The sequence below is a fragment of the Bison bison genome, unplaced genomic scaffold (genome assembly GCF_000754665.1).
Source record: "Bison bison bison isolate TAMUID 2011002044 unplaced genomic scaffold, Bison_UMD1.0 scf7180017864303, whole genome shotgun sequence".
Classification (NCBI taxonomy): Eukaryota; Metazoa; Chordata; class Mammalia; order Artiodactyla; family Bovidae; genus Bison; species Bison bison.
In genome coordinates this window covers 2,635,798-2,654,865 of record NW_011494875.1, presented here as the reverse complement: position 1 = coordinate 2,654,865, position 19,068 = coordinate 2,635,798, and the positions used below count along the sequence as shown (strand labels likewise).

At 43.2% G+C, this 19,068-nt stretch overlaps 1 protein-coding gene across 1 annotated transcript in view; it reads right to left on the bottom strand.

Moving 5' to 3' along the window:
• Positions 1–19,068, bottom strand: part of UTRN (utrophin) — a 558,671-nt gene that overhangs the window by 522,373 nt on the left and 17,230 nt on the right. The gene's annotated exons all lie outside the window — the stretch shown is intronic.

Below are 19,068 nucleotides of genomic sequence, written 5' to 3'. Positions count from 1 at the left end.
TGGCAGACTCCTGAGAGTCCCTTGGACTGCAAGGAGATCCAACCAGTCCATTCTGAAGGAGATCAGCCCTGGGTGTTCTTTGAAGGGAATGATGCTAAAGCTGAAGCTCCAGTACTTTGGCCACCTCATGCGAAGAGTTGATTCATTAGGGATTGGGGGCAGGAGGAGAAGGGGACAACAGAGGATGAGATGGCTGGATGGCATCACCAACTCGATGGACGTGAGTCTCAGTGAACTCCGGGAGTTGGTGATGGACAGGGAGGCCTGGGGTGCTGCGATTCATGGGGTCGCAGAGAGTCGGACACAACTGAGTGACTGAACTGAACTGAGCGACAAACACACATGCATCTTTTAAATATTACAGAAACTTACTGTAAGATCCAACTAATAACTCAAATGTATCCTGATTTATAAAACAGAAATGACTATATCTTTCCCACAGAATTAGTTTAGGGAGTAAATGAAATAATGCATGTGAAAGGTCCCAGTACATAAGCTGACCTCTCTACCTCCTTCTCTTTTAGGAAATACTTTCTCAACCTAAAACTAATTTTCCTCATGTTCTTCTGTTTAGCAAGCAATCAACTCATTCACACATTGCTAGCTTTTATGATATAACTAACCAGTTACAATCCTAAAAGGTTAATGTATATCCAGATACTTCCCATTAAAAAAATTGACTTTGGCTAAGACTCCTGAACCCATCTATTACATGAAGTAAAAGTTTAACAAACTACGTTGAATTTTAAATAAGGGTCATATAAATGAAGACATTGTAACTAAGGGGTTGATATACTAACATATTTACCCAGACCTTCTGATTTCCAATATTTTCCTTTAACATGACTGCATTTCCCCACTCAGTGGCACACCAATGAGCCCACTATACCCCAAACTCAGGAGTGAGAGCTGTGAGATCAGTCAGAGCCAACAAGTGACAATTTCGCCAAATACTAGAGAAATAATATCTTCAATAATAATATCAGTTTATCCATTTTTAAATACAATAATGAAAGAGTTGTTGCTGTTCAGTCGCTCAGTCGTGTCCGACTCTTTACGACCCCATGGACTGCAGCACATCAGGCTTCCCTGTCCTTCACCATCTCTTGAAGTTTGCTCAAACTCATGTCCATTGAGTTGGTGATGCCATCCAACCATTTCATCCTCTGTCATTCTCTTCTCCTCCTGCCTTCAATCTTTCCCAGCATCGGGGTCCTTTCCAATGAGTCAGCTCTTCATTCACATCAGGTGGCCAAAGTATTGGAGCTTCAGCCTCAGCATCAGTCCTTCCAATGAACATTCAGGGCTGATTTCCTTTAGGATTGTCTGGTTTGATCTCCTTGCAGTCCAAGAGGCAGCAGAGAGTGAAACGTTGGGGGAAACAGATACTGAAATTCCAAAGCTGCATCTTCCACCTAAGAGCAGGGAGTGGGCAGAAAATAGCCCTGACCAGGATACCAGGGAGCCAGGAATCACAGACTCTTGAGATGGGCTTAAACAGCCCCCAGGGCCACGGCACTCTCATCTGTCACCTGGTAGTCACATCTACTCCCTGCGTGTGTGTTAGTCACTCAGTCGTGCCTGACTCTTTGCAACTTCATGGACTGTAGCCCACCAGGCTGCTCTGTCCATGGAATTCTCCAGGCAAGAATACTGGAGTGGGTTGTCATTTCCTCTCTTCCCAACCCAGGGACCAAACCCGGGTCTCCAGGATTGCAGGCAGGTTCTTTACCGTCTGAGCTACAAGGGAAGCCCCACCTACTCTCCAGTTCATCATAAAACAATCCCTAGGATTCTAACAAGGATACAGTTCTTTTCAGGCAGATCTCTACTAATGCCAAGCTGCCAAATTCGAAGTGAACTCTGTAAACAGTGTGAAGGCACCAGGTGAGAGGGCAGAGGGGCCGAAACCAGCCAGAACAACGACTCCAAAGAGAAGGAACACCATTTCTTGGCACAAAGGCACAGTCCACTAAGTCCAGCCATCGATTGCATCTCTCCAGAGGAGGTCGTGTTTGTCCGATGCCCACCTAGAAAGGATGCTCTGGCCTAATATTCATAAAAACAAAACATTGCCAAGCAGCAGCCCTAACAGATCCACTGGACTCGTCAGGTCTCTGATCCCTCTTTCAGCAGCACCCATGGCAACCGTTCTGAAACAGTAACCAGTGCCTGGAGCTGGCCCTAACCACACAGTGTCAGAACCTCAGTCAATCTCCCCTTCCCTGACCTCTCCTATCACACCAAACACCCGAACCTTCCCCTCTCTGCCCTGCATTTTACCTACATCCCACCCACACTCCCACCAGCCCTGGAAGAGGGCGCTGACCCACTGCCTCTACCAGGCCTGGAGAAGGAGCTGCTGGAAGGACGATCACTACAGACAAGCCCAGTCCTGGACCCTGCTCCAGCTCTGCAGGTGAACCGAGAGGCGTTTATCAAGAAACGATGTTGTAAAGGATGATTACCTCCAATGGCACTGTTAATGCTCTCATGTCTTTCTGTACCATTCAATGTGACATAGGATTCTGTCGGCTAGTTTAGAGTTTCAAACAAGCAAATCAGAAACTTTTTACAGCACAGTTGAGTGCCTCGGCCAGGGGTGTTTGGCCCCTCTTGATCTCAACCAAGTCACTCAGACTCACAAAATCTGTTTCCCTATCTATAAAAAAGAAAGAAAGAAAGAAAAGAGATGGAGACAGAGAGAGGTGGGAGAGGAAGAAAAAGAGAAAGGGGGAAAAAAGAGAACAAAAGACAATAAAATATCTTCTTCCCCCCAGATCTGCTGTGAGCACTACAAAACTCAATACACAGGACTGTCTGGTCACTGAGCAAAACAGTGACCATCACAGGCACACAATTCCTAATATATGATGCCAGCATCCAAAAAGCTCTGAAAACCAAAGGTTTTCTCATAGCCCACTCGGCAGCAAAACATGACCTGAACTGACCTGAGGCTATTTATAACCTTGTTTGTCTTCTATTTGTGTGAAATTCATACATTTTAATGCAGAAATATCCATCTATTTAATTATGGGATGCTGTCTCGAACTCCCCCCGAGACAGTTCATCATATTCGGCAGCGGTCCTCAACCTTTTTGGCACCAGGGATGGGTTTCATGGAAGACAACTTTTCCACGGACTGGGAAGGAGGGGGAGGGTTTCAGAATGAATCAAGCACGTTGCATTTATTCTGCACTTTATTTCTAATCTGATGCCACCCTGATCTGACCGGAGGTACCGGTCCGTGGCCTGGAGGTTGGGGATCCCTGATATAGAGCATATGTACCATAAACTCTGAAACCAAAAAAAACAAACCATACATCTGGTCCCAACGGTTTTGGATATGCAATTGAGGGTATATCATAACTCATCTCTCAACTGAAGGAGGGGGTATTTTGCTGAATCAATCCAAGAGCAGTCTCACAGGTTGGATTTCGACTTTATTTCCCATCAGGGAGTCGTCAGGCTGTCAGAGCAGCTGAGGCTGAGCCCTGGGACAGATTGGGATCTAAGCGGGCCAGCCACAGGGTCAGAGAAGGGAAAGCTGAAGGCAGAGCAGAGAGTGGACGAGGAACCCAAGCCCGCTGCGGTACCTCATTTGCTGTTAGAGGACACACACCATCAAGCACATTCTTATTATAACTTGCTTAGTCACTTTTCTTTCTAAATTTTCAAAGTGAATCTAGTTTTCATTCCTAGCACTGGCTCCCTCAAGTCTGGGCAAACTGCCATTGAATCACAAGGGCCACTCAAAGGGACTTTTTTTAAGCTGTTGACAACATTAAGCTAAATAAGTGAATATTCTCCAGCCTCTTCCACTGGTGTCCTTCCCCACCTCACCATCCATTACAATGACACTCCATTCATTCCAAACATACTCCACTCCTAGCAGATTAAATATATAACAAGTATACTATAAATGATAAATATGAGTAAAATGTAGCATAGACAGGGAAAACAGAAAAGTTTAAGAACTAAATCAAGTTAATGTTTCCCTTTATAATACAAGCTCTGACCTAGAGGGGTGCTGCCTTCAACACTGCCCTTTTGAGGGGCTCTATTCTGTCTTCTACCAGCCTCATCCCTCCCCATGGGATGGAGAAAATACAGAGCCAAAGAGACACATGCACCCAGAGTCCACGTGACCTCTTCTGCCCAAACAAGCCCTGAGCTCACGTTCCAAGGGTGAGCCACACTATTCATCGCTTGCAAGTGAGATACGAAGAGAGACCGTGGAGGTTCGCCCAGGTGACCACCAGCCTGTGCACGTGGCCCTTCCCAGTGCAGAATGGAGCAGACATGGGAAAACCAGGGAAAAGGCTAGTTCTCCCGGCTGCCAGGTTCTGACACAAAGCTCCTCTACTTAGGAGGTAGAGAACTCTAAATTTAAACCTAGCCCACCAAGCTGTTATAACAGTATACTTGGCATTGTTATAAAAGTATACATGGCATTATCCATTCTTCCCTTCTTCTTTTTGCTATCAGACACCCAGCTCTCTTCTGTTCTCCTGCAATTTTAGGCTTAGCACATGGCCACCCACCACAAATTACACTTTCCAACCTCCCTCACCCCTGGATGAGACCATGTGACCAAGCTGCAGCCAACTGGACAACAAAAGGAAACCTGGATGCAGTCTCTGGGTCATATCTTTCAAAAAAGGCCATTGCTTATTTTTTACTCCTCTCTCCCCTTTCCTTGGAGTAGAACTTGGACGTAGTGTTGAGGGGCAGCCGCAAACAAGATGAGACAACACTGCAGAATGATGGAATTTGTAAGAAAGAAGGAACCAGGATGCCTAAGAGACCGTATGGGGCAGAGCCACCAAAGCACCCAGCAACTCTGAACTGTAAGATGAGAGGGAAGACAACTTTGCTCATTTGAGCCACTGCTTTGGGGTTTCTTTGGTCTAGGCTCTTTCTAAGTAAACATTTGCAAATGATCTAAATAAACTGGTTATAAATTTGATACTTGGGGATACACTAATGCATTCAATATGTCAACTATAGTGACCCCAGACAAAAGACGACAGCACCAAGCCTTAGTAAGAAAAATAAAATGCAGAAAGGGAGGAGGGATTTTTGTATGCATGCAGAGCTTCTGTTTTTCCTCAAAAATCCTACCAGAAAAATGTATCAAATATATAGCTAAACATACAAGAAAAAATAAAAAGCTCCAAATAAGAATTAAGCATAGCATGAAAAGGTCTATAGCATGACCTGAAGATGCTCAGTCTATCCTAGACTGCTTTCTTATTGAATATAAAAAAAGGCAAAATTTTGGATATACTTAAAAAATAAAAACACAAATCCTGCTCATGTGATATGATTGAAGCTATTGTTACATGCTTGTTTAGAAAGACAGGAAAGAATACAGCCACAAGTATAATAAGTTCTTATATGGCAGTAATAGCTAACATTTATTGAGTGCTTCTGTGTGCCAAAGTACTTTTACATATATTAATTTTTGCAACAACATGAGGAAGAAGGTACTATTACTATGCCCACTTCATTGATAAGGAAACTGAGCTGAGCAATTTGTCCAAGTTGACACAGCCAATGGGTGGTCACGTTTAGATTCAAAATCATATCTTCTGATACAGTTTTGAACCAATCCCTATAGTATTGCTGCAAGAGAGTATTGATAAAAATTTTAAGTACTGCAGGATTTTCATATTCTGCTTTTCAAACATTGTATGAAATAATAATATGCTATACTTCATCCCTAATCCTATTGAGACATTAAATGCTTAGCCCAAATGCTATCATATAATCCTTTCTATAATCCCAACAACAATACTGCCTATAAGAATCCAGGGATAGAGAATATTTGGGACAGTCACAAGATCAATGCAGACAAAACTGAAGTTCCAGCAATGAGGAAGATGGTAACAGAAATCACTGCTTCCCTAGCACAGCTTAGATAATTTTTGTTGATGTTATTTAATCGCTAAGGCGTGTAGTGACCCGATGGACTATATAGCCCGCCAGGCTCTTACGTCCACGGGATTTCCCAGGCAACGATATTGGAGTCGGTTGCCAACCCCTTCTCCAGGGGATCTTCCCAACTCAAGGACTGAACCCTGGTCTCCTGCATAAGGAGGCATGAGCCACCAGGGAAGCCCAATTCATTTATTTGAACAATTGGTTCTCTGGAGCTTCTAAAGCAATCTATGCAAGATCATCTAGCCCACAAACAAATTGGGTTAGAGCTGATTCTTACCCTACAAACAAATCAATTAACTGTGCAGAGAAACTGACTAGTTAATTCAAGGTCACATACCTGGTTATTTGAAGAACAAAACTAGACCCTTACTCCTCTCTGAGACTAAAGTAAGATCTTCCTTTTTAATAGAGTGCCCAGATTTTCGAGAATTTATCAACTAAAGCAGTGATTTTTAAGTTCCAAAAACTATAAAGGACTCTCAGGGGCCTGAGGTGGGCTTCCCACCACTCCCATCCCCCAAAGCTACCCTCTACCTGTCAGCTTGCATTAAAGAGAATAGCAATGCATCGTCACAGTCCTAAAAAGGGCCTCTAGCTAAGACTTGTTTTCAGAAAGACTTCCAAGATCTAAAAAAAAAAGAAAGGAAGGAAAGAAGAAGGAAGGGAGGAAAGTTAACACAGTTAACAAAGTATGAGCATCAGGAACCCTATACCTGGATCCTTTTGGAGTGCTTCATCTAAAGAAAGTTTCCTGCTGCCAAAATTCATCTCATAGAAAAATTACCATGATCATTTCATTAAATGGGCATTTTTGTGCCAAATAAAAAGTTAATGCAGTCTCAGAATAAATGACAGTCTTGGAAAAGAAAAGGCAGTTGACAACCTTACACTAACAAATATGTACATTACACTGGCCTTAGTCTTCTCATTTCATGTCTGAGTGCTGAAAACATAAAGCTGTCTGCCAACCAGTAATTGGGAAACAGTCATAGGCTAACATGGAGCTACTCGATCACTACAATAAAGATATAATAAAGATTAAACTGACATTTATCTCAGGGATTACACGTTTATTGAAAGCAACAGAAAACCTTTATTTATTGAACACAAGGACTTCCCTGGTGGCTCAGTGGTAAAGAATCTGCCTGCAGTGCAAGAGATGCAGGTTTGATCCCTGGGTCGGGAAGATCCCCTGGAGTAGGAAATGGCAAACCACTCCAGTATATTCTTGCCTGGGAAATCCCACGGACAGAGAAACCTAGCGGGCTACAGTCCATAGTGTTGCAAAGAGTCAGACACGACTGAGTGGCTGAGCACACATGTACAGTGAACACATACCATGTGTCAGGTACTGTTCTAGACACTAGCAACTGAACTCAGGAAAAGACCTACCCTCATGGAGTTTACATTCTAGTGGAAAGAGACACATGTCAGCACACCACACAAGTGAACTGTAGACTGTGCTAGTGGGTGAGAAGTGTCATGGGAAAAAACTAAGCCAGGTAAAGCGGGTGGCTCAGACGGTGAAGTCTGCTTACAATGTGGGAGACCCAGGTTCCATCCCTGGGTCGGGAAGACCCTCTGGAGAAGGAAATGGCACCCCACTCCAGTACTCTTGCCTGGAAAATCCCATGGATGGAGGAGCCTGGTAGGCTACAGTCCATGGCATCGCAAAGAGTCGGACAGGACTGAGCGACTTCACTTTCACTTTAAAAAGTGGGTGGAAAGTGCTTCAGAAAGGAGGGTAAAGGTAGTAACACAAGTCACAGAGAATTGGAAAGAGTACTCAAGGCAGGGCCCCCAGGGCAAAGGTCCTGAACTGGGAGGGCACTGGCTGTGTACAAGGAGCAAGAGGTCAAGGGGAGATAAAGCCAGATCACCCAGGGCCTGTGGGTCACTGCCAGGTCTTTGGCTTTTTCAATAAGTAAAATGGGAAGTAGCTGCAGAACTGCGAATGCAGAATGACATAATCCTGTGCTTATGCCTTAAACAGAAGTTTAAAACTTCTGTTTTAACAGGCTCACTCTGCTGCTGGTTCAGACCAGCCTCAGTGGGACAAGGACGGAAGTAGGGAGACCATGAAGCAGGGGAGGGAGGCTGCAGAAATTCAGGCACGCGTCACAGTGGCCTCGCCCACGCCGGTGGCAGTGGAGATGCTAACACTGGACTAGGAATCTGTAGGAAGAGGGTCAGGAAAATAGAGCCACCAGGACTTCCTGAGGGACTGGATGTGCTTACAAGAGAAAGAAGGGACCACAGAGATGACTCCAGCATTTTCAACCTTCAACCTGAGCAACTGGAAAAATCAGATTGCCTTTAGGAGAGATGGGCAAAACGGTGGGATCAGGTTTGGCCTGGGGGGAGATGAGGAGTTCAGATTCGGGCATGTAAGTGGAGATGACAAGCAGGCATCTGTTAATGTAAGTATGAAGCTCAGGGGAAGATGCTGGGGCCAGAGATAGAAATGTGAGTCCAGTGTTCAGACGGTATTTAAAACAAGACTGAAGAAGGACAGAGGGAGTAACTGGTAATAATGAGGAGGTCCAAGGACTATACCGTGGATCCTCCAACGGGAGGAAGAAGAATCAGCAAAGGAAAAGGAGAGGGAAACTGGGAAGAGTGTGGTGCTTTCCACTGGGAAAACGGTGGAAGACAAGTGAAGGAAGTGCTTCCTGGAGGAACAAAGGATGGACTGTGTTGACACTACTGAGAGATCGAGCAAAACGAGGACTGGAAACTGACTGGCAGATTTAGCAACAGGGAAGTCTCCAGTAACTTTGCCAAGTGCAGTTTCAGTTGCATGGTAGAAGCTATGCACTTACATGCCATTAAAGTGGTTTAGGAAAGAATGAAAGGAGAGGACTTGGCGACTGTGTATAAAAACCTCTTCAGAGGAAGTATTTTTATACAGGGGAAGAAAGAAATAAGATGATAAGTGGAGAGAGGTGGAAGATCAAGAGTGAAAGATATTTTTAGAGAATAAAAGTAGTAGTTCATACGCCGATGGAAAAAATCCACCAGAAAGGAAAATAGTAAGGACGCAGAAGGTACACTGAAAATATCCTTGAGTGAGCAATACATGAACCATGAACTTTCAGACATCCAAGCCGATTTTAGAAAAGGCAGAGGAACCAGAGATCAAATTGACAACATCCGCTGGATCATTGAAAAAGCAAGAGAGTTCCAGAAAGACATCTAGTTCTGCTTTATTGACTATGCCAAAGCCTTTGACTGTGTGGATCACAATAAACTGTGGAAAATTCTGAAAGAGATGGGAATTCCAGACCACCTGACCTGCCTCTTGAGAAACCTATATACAGGTCAGGACGCAACAGTTAGAACTGGACATGGAACGACAGATTGGTTCCAAATAGGAAAAGGAGTACATCAAGGTTGTATACTGTCACCCTGCTTATTTAACTTATATGCAGAGTACATCATGAGAAACGCTGGGCTGGACAGGAGAAATATCACTAACCTCAGATATGCAGATACCACCCTTATGGCAGAAAGTGAAGAGGAACTAAAAAGCCTCTTGATGAAAGTGAAAGAGGAGAGTGAAAAAGTTGGCTTAAAGCTCAACATTCAGAAAACTAAGATCATGGCATCTGGTCCCATCACTTCATGGGAAATAGATGGGGAAACAGTGGAAATAGTGTCAGAATTTATTTTTGGGGGGCTCCAAAATCACTGCAGATGGTGATTGCAGCCATGAAATTAAAAGACGCTTACTCCTTGGAAGGAACGTTATGACCAACCTAGATAGCATATTGAAAAGCGAGACATTACTTTGCCAATAAAGGTCCGTCTAGTCAAGGCTATGGTTTTTCCAGTGGTCATGTATGGATGTGAGAGTTGAACTGTGAAGAAAGCTGAGCACCAAAGAATTGATGCTTTTGAACTGTGGTGTTGGAGAAGACTCTTGAGAGTCCCTTGGACTGCAAGGAGTTCCAACCAGTCCATCCTAAAGGAGATCACTTCTGGGTGTTCATTGGAAGGACTGATGCTGAGGCTGAAACTCTAATACTTTGGCCACCTCATGAGAAGAGTTGACTCATTGGAAAAGACCCTGATGCTGGGAGGGATTGGGGGCAGGAGGAGAAGGGGATGACAGAGGATGAGATGGCTGGATGGCATCACCAACTCAATGCACATGATTTCGGGTGAACTCCGGAAGTTGGTGACGGACAGGGAGGCCTGGCGTGCTGTGATTCATGGGGTCGCAAAGAGTCGGACATGACTGAGCAAATGAACTGAACTGAACTGAGCAAGAGAGGATGGGATACCATTATATGGTGGGGATGGCCTTGGGCAGGAGCTGGTTAGAAGTAGATGGATTGTCAGAACTTATAGATTGACTTCAGTTTTCTTAGGACAAGAGTAGGCAAAGTCATCAGCTAAGAGTCAAAATAGGAAGGAAGGGGTGAATATTTCAGGAAAGAGGAGATGGTATGAAATCATCATGCAGAACAGCGGAAGATGAGTACCAAGTAGCATGAAGGTCTCATGCATGATTTTACATTACACTAAGGCAAGGAATGAAGGATGTGTTTTTTTCCAGCCAAGGTCTCTGCATGGGGACTGCTAGAAAATAGGTAGAGACTTAGATTAACCAGGGATGGGGCTTGACAGTTATGACAAAGCAAGCACGTCAAGGGAATTGAAGGCATGAGAAAGGAATGCTTTTGATTGGCAATCTCAGTAAAGGGCAAAGGGATAGGCAACAGCATAATGACAGTGGGATGGCAGATTCTAGACTCTGCTGAAGCAGAAACTGCTCAACTTACGATGCAAGAGGGAGTGAGCTAGAAGTCTAAGATGTGGTGGCCAGAAAGTGTGACACTTGAAATTCAGACTGTGGAGGACCTGCCGTCCTAAATGATGATATGGTTTGGCCAGGATAGAAGCACTGAAGTGAAAGACAAGATCATTAGAAAGAGAAACTCAAAAACTGAGAGTATAGTGTTGAAAGAATCATCTATGTTTACATTAAAATCACGAAAACAAGAGTATCTTTTAAAAATTTTTTTACTAAAGTATAGTTGGTTTACAGTATCATGTTAGTTTCAGGTGTACAGCACAGTGATTCAGATATATATTTTGCTTTCTTCTTCTGATTCTTTCCTTTATAGGTTATTACAAAATGTTGAGTAGAGTTCCCTGTGCCATTTGTTGCTGCTCAGTCACTAAGTCGTGTCCAGCTGTTTGTGACCCCATGGACTGCAGCACGTCAGGCTCCTCTGTCCTCCACTAATCTCCCAGAGTTTGCTCAAATTCATGCCTATTGAGTCAGTGATGATACGCCCTGGGATTTCTTTGGAGGGAATGATGCTGAAGCTGAAACTCCAGTACTTCGGCCACCTCGCGCGAAGAGCTGAGTCACTGGAAAAGACTCTGATGCTGGGAGGGATTGGGGGCAGGAGGAGAAGGGGACACCAGAGGATGAGATGGCTGGATGGCATCACTGACTCGATGGACTTGAGTCTGAGTGAACTCTGGGAGTTGGTGATGGACAGGGAGGCCTGGAGTGCTGTGATTCATGGGGTAGCAAAGAGTCGGACACGACTGAGCGACTGAATTGAACTGAACTGAGTCAGTGATGCTATCTAACCATCTCATCCTCTGGCACCCCCTTTTCCTTTTGCTTTCAATCGTTCCCAGCATCCGGGTCTTTTCCAAACAGTCGGCTCTTCATATCAAGTAGCCAAAGTATTAGAGATCCAGCTTTAGCAACAGTCCTCCCAGTGAATATTCAGGGTTGATTTCCTTTAGGATTAACTAGTTTGATCTCCCTGTGTCACATAGTAGGTCTTTGTTGGTCATCTGTTTTATATAGAGTAGTTTATATATGTTAATCCCAACCTTCTATTTTATCCCTCCCTGATCCCGTCGTCTTTGGTAGTCACAAGTTTTGTTTTAAAAAGAGTGACTTTTAGAGAGAGTTAACAGTGAACCAAGAGGTAAAATGACCAAGAAATGAGAGGGAGTGATGGGGGACAGAGTGACATCTCAACAGTGACATTTAGTGGGTGATGCAATTCAATGATATGAGACTTAAGCTGGGGGTGGCGGTGAGGGTGCGGTCTGGTCAGCATGTGGCATGAGAAGCAAAGGGTACATGACCTGATCTCTCAAAACAAAAAAAGAGACGGTAGAAGAAAGATATCAGAAAGGCCATCAGGAAGTAGGGTTCTCATGTGAGGACCACTACTCTTACTCCAAGAGTACAAGAGAGACTGCTGGCCCATTTTCAAGTGACACATATATCATCATTTGCAAAAAATGTTTGATGTTAAAAAAAATGAAGCATTGTGATACCCACTCCACCTGAGCTTGATGAAGCACAAGTTCCACTAATTAAAAAAAAAAGATCTGAGCCAGATTATTAATTAGCAATTTGTCTGATTATTTGCTACTTTTAGCAACAAAAGGGAAAGATTCATCAACAAATAAAAATTCATTATATGCAAAACTGGGATCAAACATTATCAGAAATTTTGCCCTTCAAGCTTTGTGTCTACTCACCCTCATCCTGGCAATCAGGTCTTTTGTTTGAATGGCCCTGAGACAAAAGAGGTGACATACAGGCAATAGTGTGGGTCCCCAAACTCATGTCAGCATGTCAGACCGCCAATTTAGTTCCCATCAGAAAAGACTGAAACCCTACAAGAGACTAATAAGATGTAAGTTTCTGGTGGATGACAGGCCTCCTTTGAGAAAAAAATTAAAACTGTGGACACCTTTTTCCCAGAAAACATGCAGAGGCATATTTAGTAAAAATTCTGGACACATTACAAGCATTTCTTAATAACCCTCTCCACTCCCTCCGAAGCTAACCAAGTCAGCGAGAATAATATCTGCAAGTTGGTTTCCTATGACTCTTGGAGATAAATACAGTCAACTCCGAAGGGGTTAACTACCAATATCTGCTAAAAATATTAAAAATCAAAAATCACTTCTTAATTCCTCATTTTCCACTGCCATCATCTACCATGTCTTAAATTACCCTTTTTCCAGATGCTCATTCTAGGGTCAGTCAAAAATCTCAGACAATATGAAAAGAAATAAAACAGTTCTTGACAAAATTTGAAAAATTTTAAGGATGTGTTTAAAAGAGTTCCATGGATATTGAGGAAAATAGTCAAGACTCCAGCTGTCAATTTTCAAGGATGTGATCCTAGTCTGGGCCACACTCCTAGGAGATGTAGATAATGGGTAGACAGGCAAACAGACAGACAGACAGAAGGACAGAAAGAAAGAATACATCCCCTAATCATCTTTCTCCCCTAAAATGGCTCAGAAGGTAAAGAATCTGCCTACAATGCAGAAGACCTGGGTTCAATCCCTGGGTCAGGAAGATCCCCTGAAGGGAATGGCAACCCAATCTAGTCAGTATTCTTGTCTGGAGAATTCCATGGACAGAGAGGCCTGGAGGGCTACAGTCCATGGAGTCGCAAAAGAGTCAGACATGACTGAGCGAATAACACTAACACTCAACAATCTCTCTCCCCCAAAACTTTAACAGAAAGGCTACTCCTGCCAGGTGCTGAAAGCAGAAAGCAGACTCCTTCCCCACCACTCCATCCCATTCTGTCTATCTCTTGCCTAAAGCTTTCCAACTCTCCCCTCTTCTTATGCCAATCACCACTCCTTAGTTCAGGCCAACAATACCCCTCATTCTTCACCTGTGACAGTCACACAGTGTTCCTCCAGGCCTCTAGCCTAGCCCCATCCACCGCCCCCACACAAGTCATCTATTCTGCAAAGAAAAGCTCATCAGATCAGCCCTCTATTTAAAACTTCTCAGAGAAGCAAAACCTTCTAAAACCAGGAGTGAGAGAGAGGAGGACATCACCAATTGCCAGAGAAAAATAAATAGCGTGTGATCAGATACTTGAATTGAGGTTTATGTTGTAGTGTGTGTAATCTGTGTGTGTGTGTGTGAGTGTGTGTGTGTGTTGGGGGAGGAATTTGGGAAATATCTGGAAACTGGACAACTTTTTTTTTAATGCTGAGGTTTGAAAAAATAAGAACTATTTCAAACCCACAAACAGGAGAATGGCACGGTGTATATCATTGAAGGGATGCTAGGCTGTATTACACAGAAGACAGCACACACCTTCATTCATTCTTCCAGCAGCTCCAAGTGCTGGCGCTGAGAAGCCATAGCTCTGCATAGCTCCAGGAATGGCAGTTGGCCCAATGTAGTTGACTTGGCCAGACTTTCACTTCTCCTCCTTCTGGGGTCAGCCTAAAGCCAGTACACAGGCCAGGACATGAGCCCCAAAGCTAGACACCATGGTCTCACTTGGGGAAACCTCTGAAGAGCCACCCCAGCTGTAGGGCTCTCTAAGGAGTCAGATGGTCCCCTGCTGTAATTGAGCTGAAGTTCAGATTTTTCCTACACTTTCCCAAACTTTCTTCCCTCATTTCTTTCAGGAACTATTCTCATATCCGGTATATCATTTCTACATTTTTTTTGGTATGGACTGCTTCATTATTTTTTAAAATAGTGTTAAATTTTAAATTAAAAAAAAAAAATCCTTTCAGAGTTCCATGTGCTATACAGTAGGTCCTTGTGGTTACCCATTTTAAATAAAGTAGTGTATACATGTCCATCCCAAACTCCCTGACTATCCCTTCCCCCATCCTCCCCACACCCCAGGAACCGTAACGTTGCTCTGGAAGTCTTTGCGTCTATTTCTGTTCAGTAAGTAAGTTCATTTGTATCATTTCTTTTTAGATTCCACGAATAAGTGATGTCACACAATATTTCTCCTTCTCGTCTGACTTGCTTCCCTAAGTATGACACTCTCTAGATCCATCCATGTTACTGCAAATGGCATTATTTCATTCTTTTTAATAGCTGAGTAGTATTGAATGCAGGAGAAGGGGATGACAGAGGATGAGACGGTTGGATGGCATCACCAACTCGATGGACATGAGTTTGAGCAACCTCTGGGAGTTGGTGAAGGACAGGGAAGCCTGGTGTGCTGCAGTCCATGGGGTCACAAAGAGTCGAGCACGACTAAGTGACTGAACTGAACTGAATATTCCACTGTATATATGGACCACATCTTCTTTATCCATCCCCCTGTCGATGGACATTTAGGTTGCATCCATGTCTTTTGCTGTTGTAAACAGCTCACTGTTATGTGACAGCCTGGATGGGAGGGGACTTGGGGAAGAATGGATACCTATATGTGTATGGCTGAGTCCCTTCTCAGTTCACCTGAAACCATCACAACATTGCTGGTTAATCGGCTATACTCCAATACAAAACAAAACAAAACAAAAATATTTTTAATCCTTTCAGAGTTACTCAGGATACAACCCAAACTCCCAACCATGGCTTATAAGACTTCAACAGTTGGTCTCAGCTTAACTTCCCAGCCTTTACTTTTACTTCTCAACCCCACTTCGGCCACACTGAGTGATCTGCGGTTTTAACCTCCAAACCTCTGACATGTCATTGACTCCCTTTATTTCAATAGCCCTCCTCATCTCCCTCTGCCCACTTTTTGTCTCACTTGTATTCACTCTTCTGATCTTAGTTTAAATATCTCTCCTCAGGAAAGAAACCTTTCCTGAGACCCCTAGACATCAGCTACCCTTCCAGGGAGCTCACACAGCAACCTGTGCTGTTTCACTTTTTAAAACTCTAACTGCCTGCTCAATCTGTTTACTTAAAAGCTTGCGCAACCGCCCTCTCCGGGCAAAAGATTAACTGACCTCTGAAACTATGTCTTAGTCAGCCTGTGCCAATCCAAGGGCTTGACATATAGTAGGCGACAACACGCTAGTTAAAATGTCTTTTACAGATAGGATGGATGGACGGTTGGTTAGAAGGACAGATGGATGAATAGATAGATAGGTAAGTAGGTAGGCAGAGACAGACAAGTAAGTCCTTCCCTAACAATGTCCATAATAGAAAATAAAGCTGAATCTTGAAGCCAGATTCACAACCTCAAGATACAATTAAATTGGCCAAGTCAAAACCTTAGAAACCACAATATACAACCCAACAACATAGAATTTTCTAGCTAGCTCTTCTGTTTCTCCTTAAAGGTCAAGGGAATAACTGTTCTGAAATATCAGCTTCTATATTAGAATTTAAAGTTAGCCCACTGAATATTAGGATTTGAAAGACAGAACTCAAGAGAAAAAACAATATGACAATAGAACTTCTTCTTTCTTCTATTCCTCAAACCTCTACAACAGAGCATCACATTAGGAAAAGCATCTGTTACCTGAATAATTATGATTTTTGAGCATCCCTGCTTTATTGACTGGACTCCAATGACCTTTGCACCACTTAATTGTTTCCTAAATGAGAGGTATTTCTCAACGTCTGTTCTTGATTTGTTTTTAATTTGCATTTACTCTATCCTAAAACTCCAGTACTTTGGCCACCTCATGCGAAGAGTTGACTCATTGGAAAAGACTCTGATGCTGGGAGGGATTGGGGGCAGGAGGAGAAGGGGACGACAGAGGATGAGATGGCTGGATGGCATCACTGACTCGATGGACGTGAGTCTGAGTGAACTCCGGGAGTTGGTGATGGACAGGGAGGCCTGGCGTGCTGCAATTCATGGGGTCGCAAAGAGTCGGACACGACTGAGCAACTGAACTGAACTGAACTGATCTGTTGAAAGTGAAATCAGTTATATAGGATGACACTATCCTCACATGAAACATCCTATTCTTCATTTAAGTTTCCTCTGAAATAGTTTTCCAGGCTCTTTTCACACATAAATTTTCTTCCCACTGTCCAAGACTATTCCCTTCAAGATAAAATCAATATTACCTTTCTTTGCCTCCTTTTCAAAGAGCTTTTATATTATCTTTTTTCTTATTTTAATCAACCTACTTTTTTCCTAAAGCATGACATTTCTTTCGGAATATACATATAGAAAAAAATTACAAATGCTATTAAAACAATTCAATTCAAAGTCACCTGAACAAGCCGACCAAGAGCGCTACTTTAGAAAAACAGCAATTGTTAATGTAATTAAGGAGTAAAAGCTACCTTTAAAATGTAGAAATTAATCAAGTTAAGCATATTAATTCTGGAGGAAGAGCAAATACTAAAAGGGCTGTAACATGATTTATAACATAATTTTTAAAATTATACATCGGATTGAAAAATATATATATGAATTATAATGTGAAAAGCTATCTATCAGGTTGAAGAATAGAAAACAAATCCCTTGAAGTGAAGTTTACCTTATAGCTTTATACATGTTGTTACTAACTGCAAACCATCTTTCAAATCCTCTCCCCTACTCCTCTACACTCATACCACTCTGGTCCAAGCTCCCATGATCTCTAACCTTAGTTATTTTCACAACTTATCTGCTCCCTTCCTCCATTCAACTCTGCTCCCTTTGAAATGTATCATTCATACTGTGCACCAAGCTATCTTTTTGAAAAACAATACTTACTCCATCATTAACCCACTTAAAATCCTATAGTAGCTCCCAACAGGGAAAAGATCAAACCTCTTAGCCTGCTTTCAAAGAGCTTTCAAAATCTGGTCCCAACCTCTCTCCTCATCTACAACACCCCAGCCACACTTACCTACCAGCTGCAGGCTCAAAATACACTGTTCTTTCCCATCACCTTGGAATGCCCTCCCTTCACAGCCACACAACTACCTCTTATGCATCCCTCAAGGCCCACCTCAACTTTCTTCCTCTTAGGGCTCTCTCTTTCCCAATGAAGTAGGACATGTCCTTCCTCCTCCCCTGATTCCCCAGCTTTGGATACACTACACAGGGTTTGTGCAGGGCTGTCTCCTTACACCTCTCTTCCCAACCAGCCTGAGAACACCTGAATGAAGCAGAGACCGATGTCTTGCTCACCTCTGGACCCATCATCGAGCTACACTGAATGAATGACAAGCATGTGCTGAGTGAATAAGGTACGTATAACATCAAGTCTGATTATTTTAAACCATAAAAGAACATGGCGAGCCTTTATTGAGCACTTAGTGTGTGCGGAGACTAAGCTAAAGGCGGCATCAGAAGGTCGTTAGGAAAGCACGTGCCCATACACAAGCAAGAGGAGCCAAAAATAGAAATAAAGAGTGAACAAGAGGGATTGATTGTAGCTCTGTGATCGATCAAAGACTAGAATGCTTTGTGGCATTTATGCTGATGTTTGAAAGATGGAGGTTTCAAAACCAAGGGGTGGGGAGGGAAGAACAATCAAACAGAGAAAACAAAGCAAGCCACGTCCCAAAGACAAGAAAAGGACCACAGGCCGTCCTCACTAGCACCGTGCGCCTCCCTCACAGGGTATTTTTTGGAGGGAGGGAGACATAAAAAGATAGGTCAGCATCAGACTTCCCTAAGTGTTTCATTGAAACTTGCATGCAAATGAGTTCCCCTCTCTGAGCAATCTGCCTTGATGCCAGGTCCCCAGAGTAAGATCTGTGCTACACCAAATGCTCCAAAAGGCTAGTCCCAGACAGACAGCAAGCATGCGTGTGCATTCTCCAAATAACAACACCCTTCTATCTTCTAACAGGCTACATCTCTTGAAAAAGCACATGTAAGTTAGAATAATTCAAGTCACTCTGATTTTTTTTCTAGAGACACAGTATTACAATGGGATTTAATACATGATTAAGGGTCTGTTCTTGATGAAAGTTAAAGAGAGTGAAAAAGTTGGCTTAAAGCTCAACATTCAGAAAACTAAGATCATGGCACCTGGTCCCATCATTTCATGGGAAATAGATGGGGAAACAGTGGAAACAGTGTCAGACTTTATTTTTCTGGGCTCCAAAATCACCACAGATGGTGATTGCAGCCATGAAATCAAAAGACGCTTATTCCTTGGAAGGAAAGTTATGACCAGCCTAGATAGCATATTCAAAAGCAGAGATATTACTTTGCCAACAAGGGTCCGTCTAGTCAAGGCTATGGTTTTTCCAGTGGTCATGTATGGATGTGAGAGTTGGACTGTGAAGAAAGCTGAGCACCAAAGAATTGATGCTTTTGAACTGTGGTGTTGGAGAAGACTCTTGAGAGTCCCTTGGAGTGCAAGGAGATCCAACCAGTCCATCCTAAAGGAGACCAGTCCTGGGCGTTCATTGGAAGGACTGATGCTGAGGCTGAA